This window comes from Solanum lycopersicum, chromosome 1 (genome assembly GCF_036512215.1).
Source record: "Solanum lycopersicum chromosome 1, SLM_r2.1".
NCBI classification, from domain to species: domain Eukaryota; kingdom Viridiplantae; phylum Streptophyta; class Magnoliopsida; order Solanales; family Solanaceae; genus Solanum; species Solanum lycopersicum.
In genome coordinates, this window is record NC_090800.1 from 55325974 (window position 1) to 55345013 (window position 19040).

Here is a 19040-nt window from a genome sequence, read left to right on the forward strand (position 1 = left end):
AGACTCGCAATGCCTCATATCTAACTCTAATTTCTTTGGTTTGAACCAAAATTTACCTCGATCAAGTGCCGCAACCAATGACCCATACACTTTAATTCCATCACTCTCAAAATTGATGATCACTGCCGCTAGTGCCTCAACACCAAGGTGTTCTTTGATTTGTACCTCAGGAATACTCTCAACCTTGTAGGCTATAGCATATAATTTTTGGATGTCACCAATTTACTTAATGGTCCTACAAATGTTGAAAGTTGTTTCTTCATTGTTTAACTGAAGCTTCATCTGGCCTTTTTCCATGTCAATCGACGCGGGACCGGTAGCAAGAAAGGCCTCGCAAAAATAATAGGCACCTAAAAATCCACCTCATAATCAAGAATCACAATATTGGCCAGAAATATAAATGACTCAACCTTCACTAAGACATCATGGAGTATCCCAGTAGGCCTCTTCACTATTCGATCAACCATCAGTAACCACATCACAATCACAGTGGGCTTCGGGTTACTCAAACCTAATTTCATGTAAATAGAGAGAGGCATGAAATTTATGCGTGTACCCAGATCACATAGTGCTTTAGCAAAGTGTAACAAACGGATGGTACATGGACCAATTCTTCTTTCTTTTTCACAAGAGACCTTGTAGCAATAGCACTACAATGTTGTATTCGGTCATCACACTCAAAACTTACTGATATCTTCTTTGTAACAATATCTTTCATAAATTTGGCATAACCGGGTATTTGTTCAAGAGCTTCTCTCAAAGGAATATTGATGGAAAGCTTTTTCTACAAAATAATAAAACGCCGGTGTTTACCATCCTCAGTCTTTTTCACCAATATTTACGGGAATGCTGGTGGTGATCTAGGAACTCGGATCATCTTTTGGGGTACCTTTGATTCTTTCACCGCTTTCGCTACCAACTTACCACTTGCTTCCACTACCTTATCATATTTTCTCACCTTATCTTCTAGGCAGAAGTCATAGGTGAATAAATGGTTTGCTTACTCCATCAACTATGACTACATGCAATGTGTATCATTTTTTAGATTTTGGACGGTATTGCTAGGAAGAGTACCCCGTTGACGTGGGTTTATAGTAATAGACAATTGGGCCATTTGAAACTCAAGGTGCCTGATTGAGATAGCATGTGCATCAACCCTTTGCCAATATTAACCAAATCACCTCTCAACTCTTTTGCGTGCTTATCATTAGCATCAAACCTCGTTATAATATTTTGAAACATATCTTCTACTCACGCCATCCCTAGTAGTAACTTCCCAATTTTAGGGAGAACATAGGGCCCATATCGATCGTTTCTATTATCATAGTTACCCGAGTTGAAGTTGTTATCGCGATTGTAGTTTCCATCTCTAACATAATGACCCTCTCTGTTGTATTCGCATAGTTCCAACCTTGATTTACTTGACTTGGGCGCCAATTCTCCTGATTGGAGCCTTGGAAATTCGATCAGAGATCCCCCGTCAGCTCATTCACTATATAGGAATCCTTTTCATAGTACTAGTCATTTACTGGCGGTGGTGGTTTAGTTAAATAATTCAACGCATTTACTTTCTCTGCACCCCCAAGTGAAATGTTTCAATACCAACCCGAGCTCAGTTCTCATTTGAGCCATCTCTTCACGAATCTCATCTATGGCCGGGTTGTGTGTAGCTTGCACTACCAAGGTGTTTCTCCCATTGTCCGACTTCCTAGTGCTCCAAGCCTTATTGTTGCGAGAGATTTTCTCAAACTTCTCCGTGATCTCTACATATGTGAAATCCCAATAAGAACCACCCAGCAGAGTATCAAGCAATGCCTTATTATTATAATCTTGCCCCCGATAGAACTACTCTTTAAGTTACACATCATCAATGCGGTGGTTTAGGACAGTTCTTACAAATGAGGTGAATTTATCCAAGAGGTAGTCACTGACTCCCCAGGCAATGCAACAAAGTTTTTCACTCTATATTTGTGGTTTAGCTTTTTCGACTCCATGTAGTACCGTGCTAGGAACACATCCCTCAATCGGTCCTATGTATAGGTCAAATTATTGGGCAACTCACTGAACCATATTGCGGCTTCTCCCGTTAGTGAGAGAGGGAACACCCTTAATCCGATGACATCCATGTGCAAGTCTGTCCTCCTACACAACTTTTACACACCGACTTCAGTTTAGCAATGTGAACATGTGGATCCTCATATGGTAGCCCCAAAAATAGACCTCTCGCGGTGAGCATCTACATCTAGATACTAGTTACCACGAATGTGTGAACCTGTGGTAGAGGAGGTAGGACAAGAGGCCCATCAGAGTCTGTAATTTTAATGTTACCCCTATTGAACTCTTGAGGGCGTGGGATGGTAGGTTGCCTCCTCAAAGCACCATCACTAGGGGTCCCCACAATCACTTGGTTCTGACACCGATCAGCGGATGAAGCTGACGGTTGATCCTATCACCTAGATTTTTGGGATTATGTTGATTATTCATTCTGTAGAGTGTCCCCTTTAAGTTCAGGATCGAATGGTATGATTTATTCCCCTCGGCTCCTTGTACTTGACATACACTAGAGCTAGACATGAGAAAAACAATAAAAAAATGAAAAACTGAAATTTAGGAAAGTGTTGACTGAAATTCAGTAATTAATACTAAAGTTAATCTAAAAGTCACTTTCGCCAGCAACGGTGCCAAAATTTGATACGCTCAAATTACCCTTTCATAAACAAGTATAAGCAGTCGTATCAACTTAAAAACCCAACTATTAGGTTGGGGTCGATCCCACGAGGAAAATGATTTAGACTTAACTTTAATGTACGATTACCTCTGTTAATTCAAGTCCTTTCCGAAAACTCGCAATTAATTGGGGGAGGGGGGGGGGGTTTGAAACAAAAGTTTGCAATGTTGTAAAATCAAACAAGTAGCAAGAGTGAAATATTGGTGCTTATCAAGTTGTGATAGAAACTAGGGTGTAAGTGTTTCCCATAGGTTTATAATGCCATAATCCTAGCTAAAACAATTCTCTCCTAGTGTTTTGCATGCAAAGTGATAAGTTCTGTATCTCTAAATCATTGGAACGACATTTAAAGAATATCACCCTGTACCTTGGTCCGGCTATGTGTGTCTAAGTTACTAACGCTTACCTTTACATTATATTAAGCATCATATTAGTTGTTTGGATTAGTAATTACTTCGCACCAATAGAAACTATCCTATTAGATAGTATCCACTAAATCTATGTTGATAATACATTTCCTATTAACTGCCCCCTTGGTCCGGCAAGTAGCAATAAGGCAAGTTTTAACGCGTGCACTCGTTAAAAAGATTTCTAAATGAAAGAAGTATCGATGCATACAAAAACCTATTTGAGAATTGTTATTTATCTAGGTTTATTTTGTTAATCACCCATCGTTCCCACAAGCCTAGTTGTGGATTTAATTACCCATGCTTAGAAGAACACAATTTATAATTAATAAATAATAAATCATGAACATACTTTGACAAATTTAAAAAAAATCTAGAAATTTAACTTGAAATCACACAATTATCTTAAAAATCGATTCTAGAATTTTGAATTATTGCCCACGTTGCAAAGTCATATCCCAACGAACAAAAGTATGAAAATATTAAAGAAATCCAACCCCAAAAACGAGATTTTCACCCTATTTAAAATAATACAGTCCTAAACTAAAAGGAGTTAAAATGAGGAATGTTTATCCAAAACGAGACTTCAATCGACGACCCCCACAGACGGTTTTTCGATGAAACAATGGACTGTCGACTTCCTCCGTCGTTCCATACATAGCGTCTTTTCTAGGCCTTCACTTTGGATCTTCTCAGATCTTATCAACGGAACAACATCATTGTCAATCGAGTCACCTACGATCCATTGATGCTTCTCGTCATTACATACTAATCTTTTCTTCAACTTCGGGTATTAGGACATTCTCTAATAACATCGATGTTTTGCCAGGACGATGCGTCGATCAATCCACGGACCGTTTATCCTTCCGTATCCACATAATTGTCATAATTTCCCCATGTTGCTTCCAGATTCCTGAACCTTCAATCGAAGGTTACCATCTATGGTACGTCGATGGGATGACGGGCCTTCGATGATTTCACGTGTAACATCTACACTGATTCTTAACAGCTTTCTGCATTATCGTTTTGGATAACTTTCGTGCAAAACAATGACAAATCATATTAAAATTACAACAAAAAGGCCTAGAAATGCACAAATCCGCCGATGGTTCTTTCTCTCACCTTCAATTGTTCATCAATTATTTTTTTAAAATCACAATTACTTAAGGTTATCTTGATCAGGTTCATCGATCAATTCCGTGAATCACCCTCTTATAACATTTATCAGCACATTCGGCGGCTAGGTCATCTAACGACAGCTATATTGACGAGTCGCCAAATGAAATTGCTATTTTATCATTTTTGCTTCTATAACTTTCGGCGGTTTAGTAACCTATTCATTGTGTCGCCGAATGATATCAACGATCTTCAGGTTTTCATTTTCCTTATACTTCTGTATTGAAACTTTTGAAACATCTAGGGGAGCTGATAGTCACATTGGTGTATCGCTAAAAGGTTAGGCGATTATCAGGTTATCTTTTCTTCGCTCTTGTAGCTGTTAGTTCCCTTTTTAGCTTAATCGTGTCCATGTTTTCCCTCTAATTTGAAATACTTAAAACTCAAGGTTGTTCATTAGTTAATGAAACAAATTATACATTTGGGACAGTAAATATATCAAAATATAATCCAAGATGAGTCCAATTTGTGTACTCATCAACACCCCTAACTCAAACTTTTGTTTGTACTCAAGTAAAACTCAAGTTCAGTAGTTAAAAAAGGATTTGTCCAACAGCGACACAAAAGACACGATCATGAATATACACAAAAAAAAATCAATTTTGACATGCAGTGATCAAATGTGTATCCAACGATTAAACTTGTTGTACACCATTACCTGAGATTCTCAAGGTTTTACTACTTTCCTTCAGATGCAAGTTTAAGATAAAAAAAAGTATTCAAATGCCCTCACATAAAGGATGATTCCATATTCACACACAAATGTTTAATTATATAAACATCCTGAATCAAATGCAACACTAACCCTTAAAAATTAAAACACAATGCATGCTTTCATCCATACGTTTGCCTATATTTTCAAATCAATATTTGTTTAATATCATTCAAGATTAGAATGGTCTTTTGAAGGTTTACAAAGAGGCTGAGTATTTTCATTTGTGCTCCCAATGTTTTATCCGCATGATATGTGGTGCTTACAACACTTCCTTTCCTTTTTTATTTATCATTTTCTCTAGCGCTCATAAGTAATCCTATTTTTCACTTTCCATGGATTGTCTGGAAACCCATTTATTTTGAAAACACAACTCTTTTTTTCATTCTTTTCTTCTTGTTTTTACTTTTTTGGAAGGGTTCAAATTTTCTCAATCATCATATGTGAAAGAAGTCTTTTCTTGCACTTCTTGACTTTCCATTTTATTTTCATCACACCCCAAATTTCTTTTGTCCTAAGTTGGATATTCAATTAACCACAAATCAAAAGGATTATAGGTAGTAAAGAGGTCTAGTTTACATCATCTTTCTTCCAATGAAAGTTAAGGTTCAAGGGGTGTTTAATAGTGATTCACACACTCACAAGGTAGGTCATAAAAAAGGTATATGTTAAATTGACTCACACTCTTCGAAGTTGCCTAAGATCATATCAAGAGATAGCGTCACAGTAAGATCATCATAAAAGGCATTCACACTAAAGTCAAACAAGTCCCCATACTTTTTCTAATTTGCAACATTCATCGCAAGAGAATCGATTTGATATATAGTTAATCACAATGAGATTTAAAGAGTTCACATTGTTTATGCAACTTCATTTGGCTTCATCGTAGTCACACATTCATGTTCGTTCAATTGTTATCACCATTCAAGTTATCAATATTAATTTAACCGAGAAGTAAATTTACAAGAGGGAAATTTAGCATACTATGGGAATGTTAAAAAGAGGAGGAATGTGCTACCCATAAGAGAAGGGGTGCTACCCAAGTTCCATTCCCCACAAAAAAGACTCAACATTTTCCTCAATGACCACAAAAAACCACAAAAACACATGGACTTAAATAGGTAAATAAAACAGTAAAGAAAATATGTAAAATGTAATCAAGTAGAGGATAGTGATGATGGATCTTCACTAAACGAAGAAGATCACTTAAGTGTATTAGTGATGCGCCGACTACACATGCGTATCTTTGAATGTTATAGAACTTCATCTTCAGTTTTAAGTTACCCATGGAAATTAAACTTAAGTACACAAAGTAGGTTCGACGATTCACCGAGAGTTCCTTCTCCTAAAAAAATTACACAAGCTTTATTTAAACATTATAGTACATGGGTTGCCTCCCAAGGAGTGAATTACTTAAAATCGTGGCATGACATGAAAGAGCCTTAAAGAATCATCCAAATCACCACTTCAACCAAACAAATCTCTTGACATTCCCCAAAGTAAAATCTCAAACATTGACCATTAATTTTAAATGAAGGTCGCTCTTTATCTTAAACTTCTATGGAACCATTGGTGACCACTCGCATTACATTAAAAGGTCTAGACCATAAGAATTTGAGTTTCCGAGGAATAGTCTAAGTCTAGAGACGTATAGGAACACCAAATCTCTTACCTTGAAATCCTTCTTGAGTATTACAACATCATGCCATTTCTTTATCTTCTCTTTGTAAATGATTGATTTTTCATAAGACTTGAGTCGAAATTTATCTAGTTCGTTCAACTTGTCAACCTCCCACTAAAAGTTTTTGAATTATGCAAATTTCAAGCTTTCAATTCCCATAATGCTTTGCGTTCCAACTCGGTGATGAAATAACAAGCCGTACCAAAAAGCAAATGATATGGGAAAATACAAATAGGTGTTTTGTTAGCGGTCCGATATGTCTGCGTTACATCATCAAGATTTCAAAATGAGTCAGTTTATTGCCATTCAGTTTCTTTGCCAGGATGCTTTTGTACTCCCGATTTCATATCTCAATCTGTCCACTTGTTAGGGGATGATATGGAGTTGTTACCTTTTTTTTCATGCCATATTATCTCAGTGCCATTGAAAACCACTCCTTGAAAAGTGGGATCCAGCATCACTAATAATTGCCCAGGAGTGCTAAATCTTGAAAAAAAAATGTTACGTTTAAAAAATTGGACAACACTTTTTCCTTCGTTGTTTAGCAATGGAATGGCCTTTACTCATATGGTAACACAACCTACAACCATAAATATATATTTATTTCCAAATGAGATTACAAATGGGCCCATGAAATCGATCCCTTATACATCGAATAATTCAACCTCTAAAATAGGAGTGAGGTAATTAATGTGTTCTAGACACTTTACGTTGCTGCTGATATTTACATCATTTCATTGCAAATTCATGTGAATCCTTATAGAGGGATGGTAAGTAATATACACTCTAGAGAACTTTAGCGGTGGTGCAAATACCACTATAGTGACCCCCACTGGAGATGCATGATATGCATGGAGAATTCCTATTGCCTCTTCTTCCGGAACACAACTTTTAATGACATGGTAAACAAACTCTCAAAACAAGTATGGTTCATCCCAAAAGTACTTGTTAACATCGAACATGAATCTTTTTTGTTGGTAAAATGTAAACTCATGTAATTTGCAAAATCTGCATACTATGGTGTAAGTTTAATAATACATATTACAAACACCAGTTGATCGGGGAACGAATCTTCTATTTTCACATCATGCTCAACATTTTAACTTTCTTACGACCTCGATAAGTGCTTACACACTTGATTTTCATAGCCTTTTTGATCATTTATATCAAACTCAAATTCTTTTAATACTAGTACTAACCTTGTCAATCTAAGTTTTGCATCTGTCTTTGCCATCAAGTTAGGAAGTGCATCATCATAAATATTTTTGATTACTTTCGATCTTAGCAAGTATGCCCAAAAATTTTCAAATTCTTAGATTACTGCAAGCAACTCTTGTTCAGTGACTCTATAGTTGCGATAGGCACTATTTAGAGTTTTGCTTGCGTAATAAATTTGCTCAAATAGTGTGTTGTGTTTTTTCCCCAACACTACCCCAATGCCATACCACTAGCATCACACATTAGTTAAAATATACATACCAATTAGGGCTGATGATAACCAAGGTGGATACTTATTTTTCCTTCAAACACTGATATGCTATCATACAAGCTTCATCAAGATAGAACTTCACTTCCTTTTCTATGAGTTTGTAAAGTAGGGGTTCAATCTTTACGAAGTCTTTACTAAACCTTCATTAAAACCCTCTATTCGCCACGAAGCTGTGAAAACCCTTCATTGAAATGGGCATGGGTAGTTTCTCACTAACCTCAATTTTTTCCTTGGCAACATCCATCCCGTTCTGTGACACCTTCTGACCGAGAACAATACTTTCCTTAACCATAAAGTGAAATTCCTCCCAATTCAGAACTGGATTTGTTTCCATTCATCTTTGGAGCACTCGCTCTAAGTGTGTCAATCATTCTTCAAATGTATACCCAACGATGGAGAAGTCCTCCAAGAATACCTCCATAGAGTCTTCAACTTTATCCGCAAAAATAGACAACATGTAACTCTAAAATGTGGCTTGGGTGTTACATAGGACTAATGTCATCCTTTTGAATTCAAATGTTCCATAAGGGCAAGTAAAACTGGTTTTGTCTTGGTCATCCGGTGCAATAGGTAATTTATTGTAACCCGAATACCCATCTAAAAAATAATACAACCCCTTTTCCAATAACTGGTCAAGCATTTTGTTTATAAAAGGCATTGGGAAATGGTCCTTTTCGGTCAATGAATTAAGCTTTTGATAGTCGATGCATAATCTTCACCCAGTCACTGGTCTAGTCGGCACAATTTCCCCTTTTGCATATAAGACTACAATGATACCTTCATTTTTGGTACACGTTGAACCAGGATTACCCATTTACTATCTCCATTTAGGTAGATCACTACCGCACCTAACCACTTGATGAACTCCTTTTTCACCACCTCTTGAAGTGGTTGTTTCAATCTCCGTTGATGTTACATACTAGGTTTACATTCATTATCAAGACAAATCTTGTGCGCACAGATGTCTGAAGGAATGCCTACTACATCTTCTATGGTCCATCCTATAGATTTTATATGCTTTTGTAGTACTTCAATGAGCTGTTTCACCTTCCTTTCAAGCAAGTCAACTGCGATAAAGATTGGTAAAGTGTTATTTGCTCCAAAGAAGGCATATTTTAGATGATAGGGTAGTGCTTTTAACTCTAGATTTTGTGGTTCCTCAATTAATTGCTTTACATGAGAACTTTCTCTATTTTTCATTTCGATATCCAATTTTATTAGATTTCTATACAATACTCCTAACACCGATAATGCATAACAAAACTACCACTTCATCGTAACCATGAACTTAAGATTCATCATAATTAGCAAGCACAAATTGAAGGGGTTCATTCTTTGGCATCAAATGTCTTACATTTCCGACCGGCTCATCTATTAAATCCTCAATATACACCACATCGATATCACTCTATTTTTTCATGTATTTTAAAATATTGATGGTTACCTCATCATTGTTCATTTGAAACTTTAGTTTCCCGCTTTCGGCATCCACCAATGCCCTCCCAGTTGCTAAGAATGGTCTTCCTAAAATAATGGGGATTTCAGCATTGATCTCACCATCTAAAATCATAAAGATAGTCGAAAGAGGAACCGATCTACTTTTACAAAGCTTTAATAGAGTATCCCCACAAGGTGCTTGATTGGTTGATCCTCCATAAGGAGTCTCATTTTTTATGCCTTTGGCTCAACCAAACCATGTTGCTTGAATGTTTCATAGGGCATCATCAAGATGATGCTTTCTCCTAAATCCCACAAAGCTTTAGCGAATAAGAGCATGCCAGTGGTGCACGGGAAGGTGAATTCCCCAGGATATTTTCTCTTACTGATCAACTCTTTTGTCATTATTGCGCTACAACTATGGGGCACTTCAATAGTTCCATAGTACAAGCTCCTTTTCTTTGTAACTAGATCTTTCATGAATTTGGCATATCCCAATATTTTCAACAATGCTTCAACCAGAGGAAGGTTAATTGATAATTTCTTGAATACTAACAAGAATTTTTTGAATTTCCCGTCTTCATTCTTTTTTTAAGCATTGGGGAAATTTTTTAGGTGTCTTTGGTAAAGGGTCCATGATTTTTGATCTTCAATATGTTAACCGCTAACTCATGTGGGTCTTTGGCAAGGTTTTGCTGAATCGGAAACTTGTATTCCTCCATACCTTGACTATGTTCATGCTTTTGAGGATCCTCATATCCCATAAGATTCCCTATTGTCACCTTTTCTCCAAGGGTAAATACAACCAAACCTCTTTCATTTTCTTCCATTAGTGTTTTGGACGTTAACTGAGTTGATAATAGATTGAATTGACCTTCCAGCATTTTGGTGGCATCAACGTGAGAGTTCACTTCACTGTTCAATGATGAATGGTCATCTATCATACCTTTAAGAAAATCATCAGAACCCTCAACTTTATTGATTACGCGTGAAAATAAATCATCTATATGAGGACTAGTTGCACTCCTTTTATATTTTGGGCTTTCACTCAAGTGAGCGTGGTCCTCCTCATGATCTTTTTTGTCAGCCCAATTGTACCAATATCTCATTGGTTCTTTACCTCTATAATTGTTCTAACCTTTATTTCCACCCCGCTATCGATAATGTGGGTGGAGACCCTCCTTATATAGTTTAGAGTTCTAACCTAGATTCTCTACCGGTATGAGCTACCAAAAGAAGAACACTCTTTAAATCGTAATACTCCATATGTCCCCTTCATGTGTTATTGTAGAGTTTCCATTTGAGACAACGATACTTCTAATTATGATAACATTATTCCTGGTTTCACCAATTGATCAACTATCCCTTTATTAAGTAAGTCTATACTACTGTAAAAGTATTGGAGATATAGCTAAATTTGAAGTCCATGCGTTGAGAACTTTCATAAAAATATCTTGAATCATATCTATGATTCGTGAATTGGTTTACCCTCTTTTTGCTAAAAATCCTGATTGTCGTACCTTAGTGTCATAATTCTTGATGGAGGAATGAATCATTCATGAAAGGCCATACCCAACTCCTCCCATGACAATATGAAGTTGTTTGGAAGCTCGATCAATCATTTAGTAGCTCCGCCGGACAACGATAATGGAAAAAGTGAAGTCATATGGATTCTTGTGATGGATTTTGAAAAGATAAGGGGATTAACACTTCGACAAAATGTCATATATGTTCATTCGAATCTTCATACTCTAATCATCCACATATATGATCTCGAGTGACGCGCTATTAACTTTATACATTGCATTTTTGTTGCCTAGTGACATGCAAGTTTCACACACCTCACGCACTTGGGCAGGGTTATAAACACTATTAACATCATTGTCTTCATCTCGATAAAGAGAACCACTCACAGGATAGCCTGTTTGGCTGCTATTATCCCTATTTGAACTAATGTGTCCCATTGTGATACACAAATACTCAAACAAAAATGGAATTAAGTGAGCACAATACGACTAAGAAGAACAAAAATTCTACTAAACATAGAATGCTCAACTAAAAGCACTTACCGGAAGCGGTGGCATTTTAGTGTTTGTGTAATTAAGAAACAACTTTCAATGCAAGTGTCGACGATCGTACAACAGTGTAATAACCCAACCAAAGGTTGGGGTTGAGTCCTAAAGGAGTGATTTTGAGAAATATTCGAAAATAAATTCGGTTCTGATTAGTCATAGCTAATAACGTTATCGAATAAAAACATGTTAAATCTCAGAAGTAATGTAAGCATCAAATATAAATAGGGCATTTTTAAACAATTGAATTAAACACTAAAGATACTAAAAACAAGATAGAGACTAATGGGGAAACTTGATTCTTGGGATGTGGTAGGAATATTGGATAAATTAATCTATTGGGTACATGATTTTATAGTAATTTCATTGAATATTTGTGACTAGGTTAAACTATGAGGGTGTAAGCTTTCTCTTGAACAACTCACCCCGAAATAAATGGGTTCCTCCCAGTCACCCACGGAAACCTACTTGCCGCATGAAAAACAACCTCCTCCTTATCCCACTAACTATGTCGACATGAGTATATGGGAGAAGGACTAGGTTCACTCCCTCGAGCCAAACCTCATGTTGACCCAATCCTACCGACAATTAATTTAGTAGTCTTATTTCTACAACCTCTCTCTCTCTAGCAAGCCCAACACAAAGGTGAAATCATGTTTGCAACTACAATTTTAGTAAGTTCCAACACAACTACTAAATAAAATCACATTTAAGCAAGAAATAAACCATCAATAAAAAAGACCCAACTAATAATATATCCCATAATCATAAAATCACACCTCAATAATTAGGGTTTATCTATACATGTATAAGAGATAGAAAATTTTACCCAAACGAGTTTGCATTAAAACGGGTATGAAGATTTAGGTCTCAAAACAAACCAACAGTGAAGAATCCACAAGAACTAAGTCCAAAATTATGAAGTTGAAACCATTTTATTTTTTAAGTTCTTCCAAACTATCTCAAAACATATATCTCAATTATAAAAGGAAATTATGAAAATTATTGTTTCATACTATTGTATTTGATATTAAGTTTCAACTCTCAATGAGTATTTTTAGTTTTCAAAAATTTGTGGTACAAGGGATCACTCGGTGTAGTTTATCGAGATCATTGATCAACTCAGCGATCAGCCGAGGGTTCTTCCTTTCTACTTCGCCCATCAACACTTGCTTACAATCTTTATCAGCAACTTCGATGACTAGATTATCTCAGACTGACCAGATCGGTGACATGCCAAATAAGATACTAGTCACCATTATATTTTGCTCGAGCATTCTATAACTCTAGGCGGTTTGTTAACCTTTTTAACGTGTCGCCGAAAGATTTCGATAATCTTAAGAATTTCATTTTCCTTACTCTTTTGTATTGACACATTTGAAACATCTAGGTCAGCTAAGGTTCATATTAGCGTATTGTAAAAGAAGTTTGGCGTTTATCAGGTTATCTTTTTCTCACTATTCCAGCCGCTAGTTCCCTTTATTTTCTAGATAATGTCGATGTGTTTTCTCTAACTTTACATATCAAAAACTAAATGGTTTTATCAGTTATTAAAAAATATCATACACTTGGGGACACTAATCCTATAAAAATATATCCCTAAATTAGTCAAATTTGTGGAATCATCAAGTGACCAAATGTTTATTTAAGCAAACTTTGCCTAAAGAGGTGTCCTTACCTTAAGAGACCACTTGGTATCTTAAGTTGCCTTTGCAGAGCCTCCTTTGTTTCCTTCTCTTAAGTGGTCCCTTCGTTGGTTTACTGTAGTTTGGTTAGCAGATGAAGAGTTCTCTTAAGTCGTCACATTAGACAAAAATAGATTTAATAAAAGGCCTAAGTTCCCAATAAAATTACCAAGGCGTCAACATTTATTTGGAGTCCAAATTGTGCATTAAAGAAGTGAATACGACTTGGAAACAATATTCCAGGCTCAATGGATATGATAAAAGAAAATCTGAGGTCGTCTTTTCCAATTGTTGACCAAAATCATCAATTTATTAAAGAAACACCAACCCCACACCAACTGCTAAAAACTCAACATGTCATACTCGAGATTTAAACCAAAGATCATTATTGAAGATAATTGACATTATAGAACTAACTCTAGTGACGGAATTAAATTACTAACACGTCTAGTAATAAATCTTCCCCATGTTTTATTCATAGAGAAAACTCAAAAAGAAATAAAAAAATGAGTACTAAAAAAACTACATTTAGCGACGAACGTCGTCGCTATTCTGTTGCTATTTTGCTCGTTGCTAAGAAAAATCATTCGCTAACTCATTTCTAAGTGGATTTAAAAAAGGAATTTGTTGTTTACCTACAAAGTTTTTCTAGTGCAAAATCCAGTTTTTTTAGTAGTATATATTCTTAATCACACCTATCATAAATGACAGTCCAAAAACTAAACAAAACCATCACTCTAGACCAAAATGACCCTTAATCTCTTTATGTTGATTAAAGTCAACTCTTTCAACCATTAAACTTCCAAAACTAAATATTGTAACAAATACCTTAGGATGTGTGCCACCGATCCAACACCAAAAAGGTGTAGGGTAGATATGAAAAGCGGGAAAGAAGGAAAAAGCATATAAAACACACAGGTTCATTATATATCCATGATGTCAAGTGGTCACCCTAATACCTGACATTTTAAAGTTGAAAAAGATGGCATTATTGATCATCATTGGTAGTTGGTACTAGGACCTACATCACAAAAGAGAAGCAGAGTGTACTCAGTTGTCATCATAGTGAGACAAATCAAGAAAGGTAAGGACAATATAAAAAGATATACTCTAGACAGACAATAGTCAAAGCGGGAATAGGAGGAAAGCACACGAGCATAATAAAAGTAAATCTAAGAACAACTAACTAAACCTATCATAAGCCTAGAAATTACACTCATGTTTAAGTTTAAATAAAAACTTTAACAAACACTATAAACCGACAAGTACATAAAATGAATAAGCCTACATGAATTAAGTATAACCTAAATCTTAATCTATGAACATCATATAGTCTCCTAGACCATGTAAGGAGAAACGAAGAAACTAGTCAACTCTTATTCCATATAGCGAAATTCACAATCAATCTGGGCCACCTAGAAAAACAATCCACTCCATGGGGAGTAAGCAACCACACTAACAATAGTGACCTAGGGGCATATCGAATATATAGAGTATCTCAGATATCAAGCTACCCATCAAGCCTGTCCACTCCCAGGGGTGTAAGTCACCAAGCTAGCAAGAGTTACCAAAGGGCGTGTCTATTCTGAAAAGGTTCTAAACTAGATTCCAAGCCACTTTGGATCAACGTCCACTCCCAAAGAATAATTCAAGTCTCCAAGTCTGAAACACGTCAACCTCGAGAAAGCTTAGAACCTTTAGTAAAACATCAGAGACACAAAAATAGAGAGAGAAGAGTGATGGTTTAAAAGGGTACACAAATGCCTAATCTAAGGATCTTACTACCAGACGCAAGTCTGCTATTCTATTCTTGAAGGAGCTAGTTTTTATCAAAGCAACATCAAAAGCATAATAAATTTACAAGGCTCACAGGTCTAATGCATCACTAGTTTAACCTGGACTAAGGTTGAACATCGTTTATAAAACATATAATTCAAGCAAATCACATAACATTCTACAATAAACAAACAACCCCCACTAATATTTTACTACCCTCGAAATCATATCAATAAATCCTTTAGGAGGTTTTCGATGAAGAAAAGAAGGAATAACTACGTACTAGCCCTTAATAACTACTATTCATCATAAATTAGCACATTCATGCTCTATATAAATGAAAAGAAGCCTTAACCTACAAGTTGACGAAACGTTCACGCTCTAAATCACTAGGACATGACTTTTTCTTTCAATTCAGCCTCCAAACTCAACGACATGATAAATATAGAATGACAATGTTAGTACAATTGTTAAGACAATTAAATACATAAAATGGAAAAAAAGAAAATTTTTATAGTAAAATGTGAATTATTGGACCCATGGCTGAATTTCCATAATTGACTATGTCAAGAGATCCTTAACTATTCCTTAAACTTGTGTTCCAATATTGAACACAATGCAAGGCTCGCAAGTAGCCAAAACAACATCCAGTATCAATAAAAAAACTAAGCCTAGTAAACCCAAATACACACCAATTTAAGTCAAATTAAGGTTCTTCAACAAGTTTTAATCATACACATAAGTAGTCACACTTCCAACAACCACATGGATTTTGAATAACTTAAATTAGTGCTCGGATGAAGGAGAAAATGTCTTCTGAAAAAACAAGTAATAAACATGCTTATTTTTTAGACAAACACCAGGAGATCTGGTAGATAAAAGTAAATTTCTCGTTGCTAATAGTCTGATTTCTGGTCTCTAAAAACCCGCACCATATATTAACTCTTGTACTGGTTTCCTTCAATTTTGAACTCCATGAGATGCCAAGGATTCATTCTATGCACGCAAATGAGATATACAACCCCACAAAATTTATATTCTAGACTCAATGAGCAGTTGGAAATCCCATACTAGATCATCTAAAAAAATGTGGGCGCCACCCCCTAACTCTATTTTAAACCAAATTCTACATCATGGATGGGAATTAGCCTGGAAGCTTCGGGATCCAAATAAATGTATTTGGTTACTTAAGACCAAACAAACATTATGGAGCTAACCGTGCTAATGAAATTTTCATTCGGGTGTATTTATTCTGAATGATAAGTAAAGTCAAACTTAGGACTTAACTTGAAAGTTTATATGCCTAATCGCATAAACTCGCACTGAATCCTGAATCCATGTCGGCTATTCTTCTGGCCTAAATTGATCTTTCCAGAGTTTTTACAATTATCTGAATTTTATTTAAAGGTCATCTTCATAAAATTTTAATCAAAACTAATCATTCAAGGTTAAAAATCATCACAATAGTAAAGTTCACATAAAAACTAAACAAACGACTAGGTAACCAACATGCTAGTATTAGTAAGTCTTACATGACTCGGGGTCATTATAGGAAAACTCTAAATGATTATAATAGGAAAAATGCAGAAATGATCGGGATATCATTACGACATCCACTACGAGAAAGGACTTTCATCTGCAAAAGTTAGAGTCAATATTTGAACGCTCGAAAAAGACCTGAAACTACTCCCGCATATCAGGCCTTGAAAGAGCCTCGAAACTACTCCCGCATATTAGGCCTAGTCTCTTATGTATCCTCATCAACTAGACGATGCCAAAAATAGACCTTAACCACATAATAGATCTTGAATGCAACAACGACATATCTTAGGCTAGAATGGAAAATGGCTTCTCCCCAAAACTCAAGCAGACATCAAACTCTCATGCATCATAATGAAGTATAAGAGACTCATCAAGAACATAGCTCTGCAGTATCAAAAAAATATTGAAAACTTGTTGGATAGCTAGGAAAAGTTGAGGCGAGAAAACTCAAATGCAGCCTCTTCAACTATTTAGAGGATCTATAAAGGATGAACACACAGGGGCTTAGATTTTACGCTTCCAAAATCTTATCACAACCTTCATGGGTAACAAATAGACAAAGACTTTATCACCTTCAAAAAACCTTAAAGGCCGCAACATATGGTTAGCAAAACTTCTGTGCCTTCTCTGAGCTGTCCAAAATATATATTCAATCACCCTTACATGGTCCTAAGACTCTTGAATCAAGTTCATCCCACACGGTCTTGGCTTGGAGGACTTAAACCAACTAACTATATAAGTCCTCGAGCGAGGATATTTTAATGCTAGAATAGTACTTCTTGTTATATATACAAACTTACCGAAGTGTAATACCTAGTAACATTGACCTCCATACTCTAAAACAGAAGCCCACAACGTATATTAAAAACATGAACATTACACTACAAATGGCCTTAATTCTATAGGTAGAAAGTTGTGCTATGTTCTAAGTAACTGTCCAACTTATGCAGAAAAGTTCTCCTAATTTTAGAAGTAAACTAAGCACCCATATATGATATAATAGAGTCCGACACACGGTGTAGAAAAACCATATCATGAAAAAAGTGTATAAATTGGTCAATTCATCAACAATGACCCAAATACTATCAACACCACTAGAAGTCCAAGGAAATCATACTACAAAATAAATGGTGATGCCATGCAATACTACTCTGATTGGGTAAAATATGAAACTCACCACAAGGCCTTAAATGCCTTACCTTTATATGCTGGCAACATAAACAATGTAACTCATAGTCCATAATGTCTATTCTCATGTTTCTTAAAAATTAATGATGCTTCATTTCATAATACCTCTTCGCAGTTCCTCATAACACTTAACTAAACTTCATACGGTTTTATCTGTAGGAAGTTTCTAAAAAGCTTAAACCCTATTAAAAGTTGGATTCCACCCCACTTAGAGGGATAAGTTAGAGAATTCGAAGAGTTCTACTATTTTGTAGCTGTAGACATTTTTGCAACAATAATGTAAATGATAGGTTTTGGAAAATTAATGTCAAATTTTGGGATTTTGATGCAAAATGAACAAGCAAAAATATCCGTGGCTAAACAAGTAGAGAGGGTTTCTTGGGAGTGTTATGAATTGAATGAGACTTTCGCAAAATAGGTGATAATTATTTACTAAAAATCATTGAACTTCAATGGGTAGGATAGGACTTAGGTACAATAGTTATTTCTCATACAACATCACGAAACAAGTGAGTTATTTCGAACCTCGACCATCACAACATATAAAAATAGACAAATACTTTAATCAATGTACTTTTTCAAACTAGATTAGTAGTATTGCATTTCGACCCACTTTCTTAAGCTAAATCTACAATAACAAAATTACTTCAATCACCAACTAACAATTTTAACCATAAAACTCCTTTCTCGAGAAAGCTTTGGGAAATGAACTAGAATTGTATTTGCAACTACAATTTATTAATTAAAGGTCAAACTATTAATGAGATCCACTTAAAATATATAATGAAATTATCAAATAGTAACACCTATGAGCTAATCAATATATTCAACTGCATAATTACACCCTAAGAATGGGGTTTGAGCCAAATATAATAATGAACAACAAATTGTTACCAACTTTATTTTCCATCATGTTGGGAACAAATCTACAATCCTTCAAAAGCTCAAATTGAAGTAAAAAAAATAAACAAACCCTAAATCTCTACCAAAAAAATGGTATAAACAAAACACTATTAATAAAGTTGAGAATCAGAAACTTAGAACTAGACAATGTTGGAACTCATTTTCTTCTTTTTAAAATAGAATTTATACGTTAAAAATTTGAATTTCGGAATTACTCGGAGATGTAAGTCCTGCTTCGCCAATC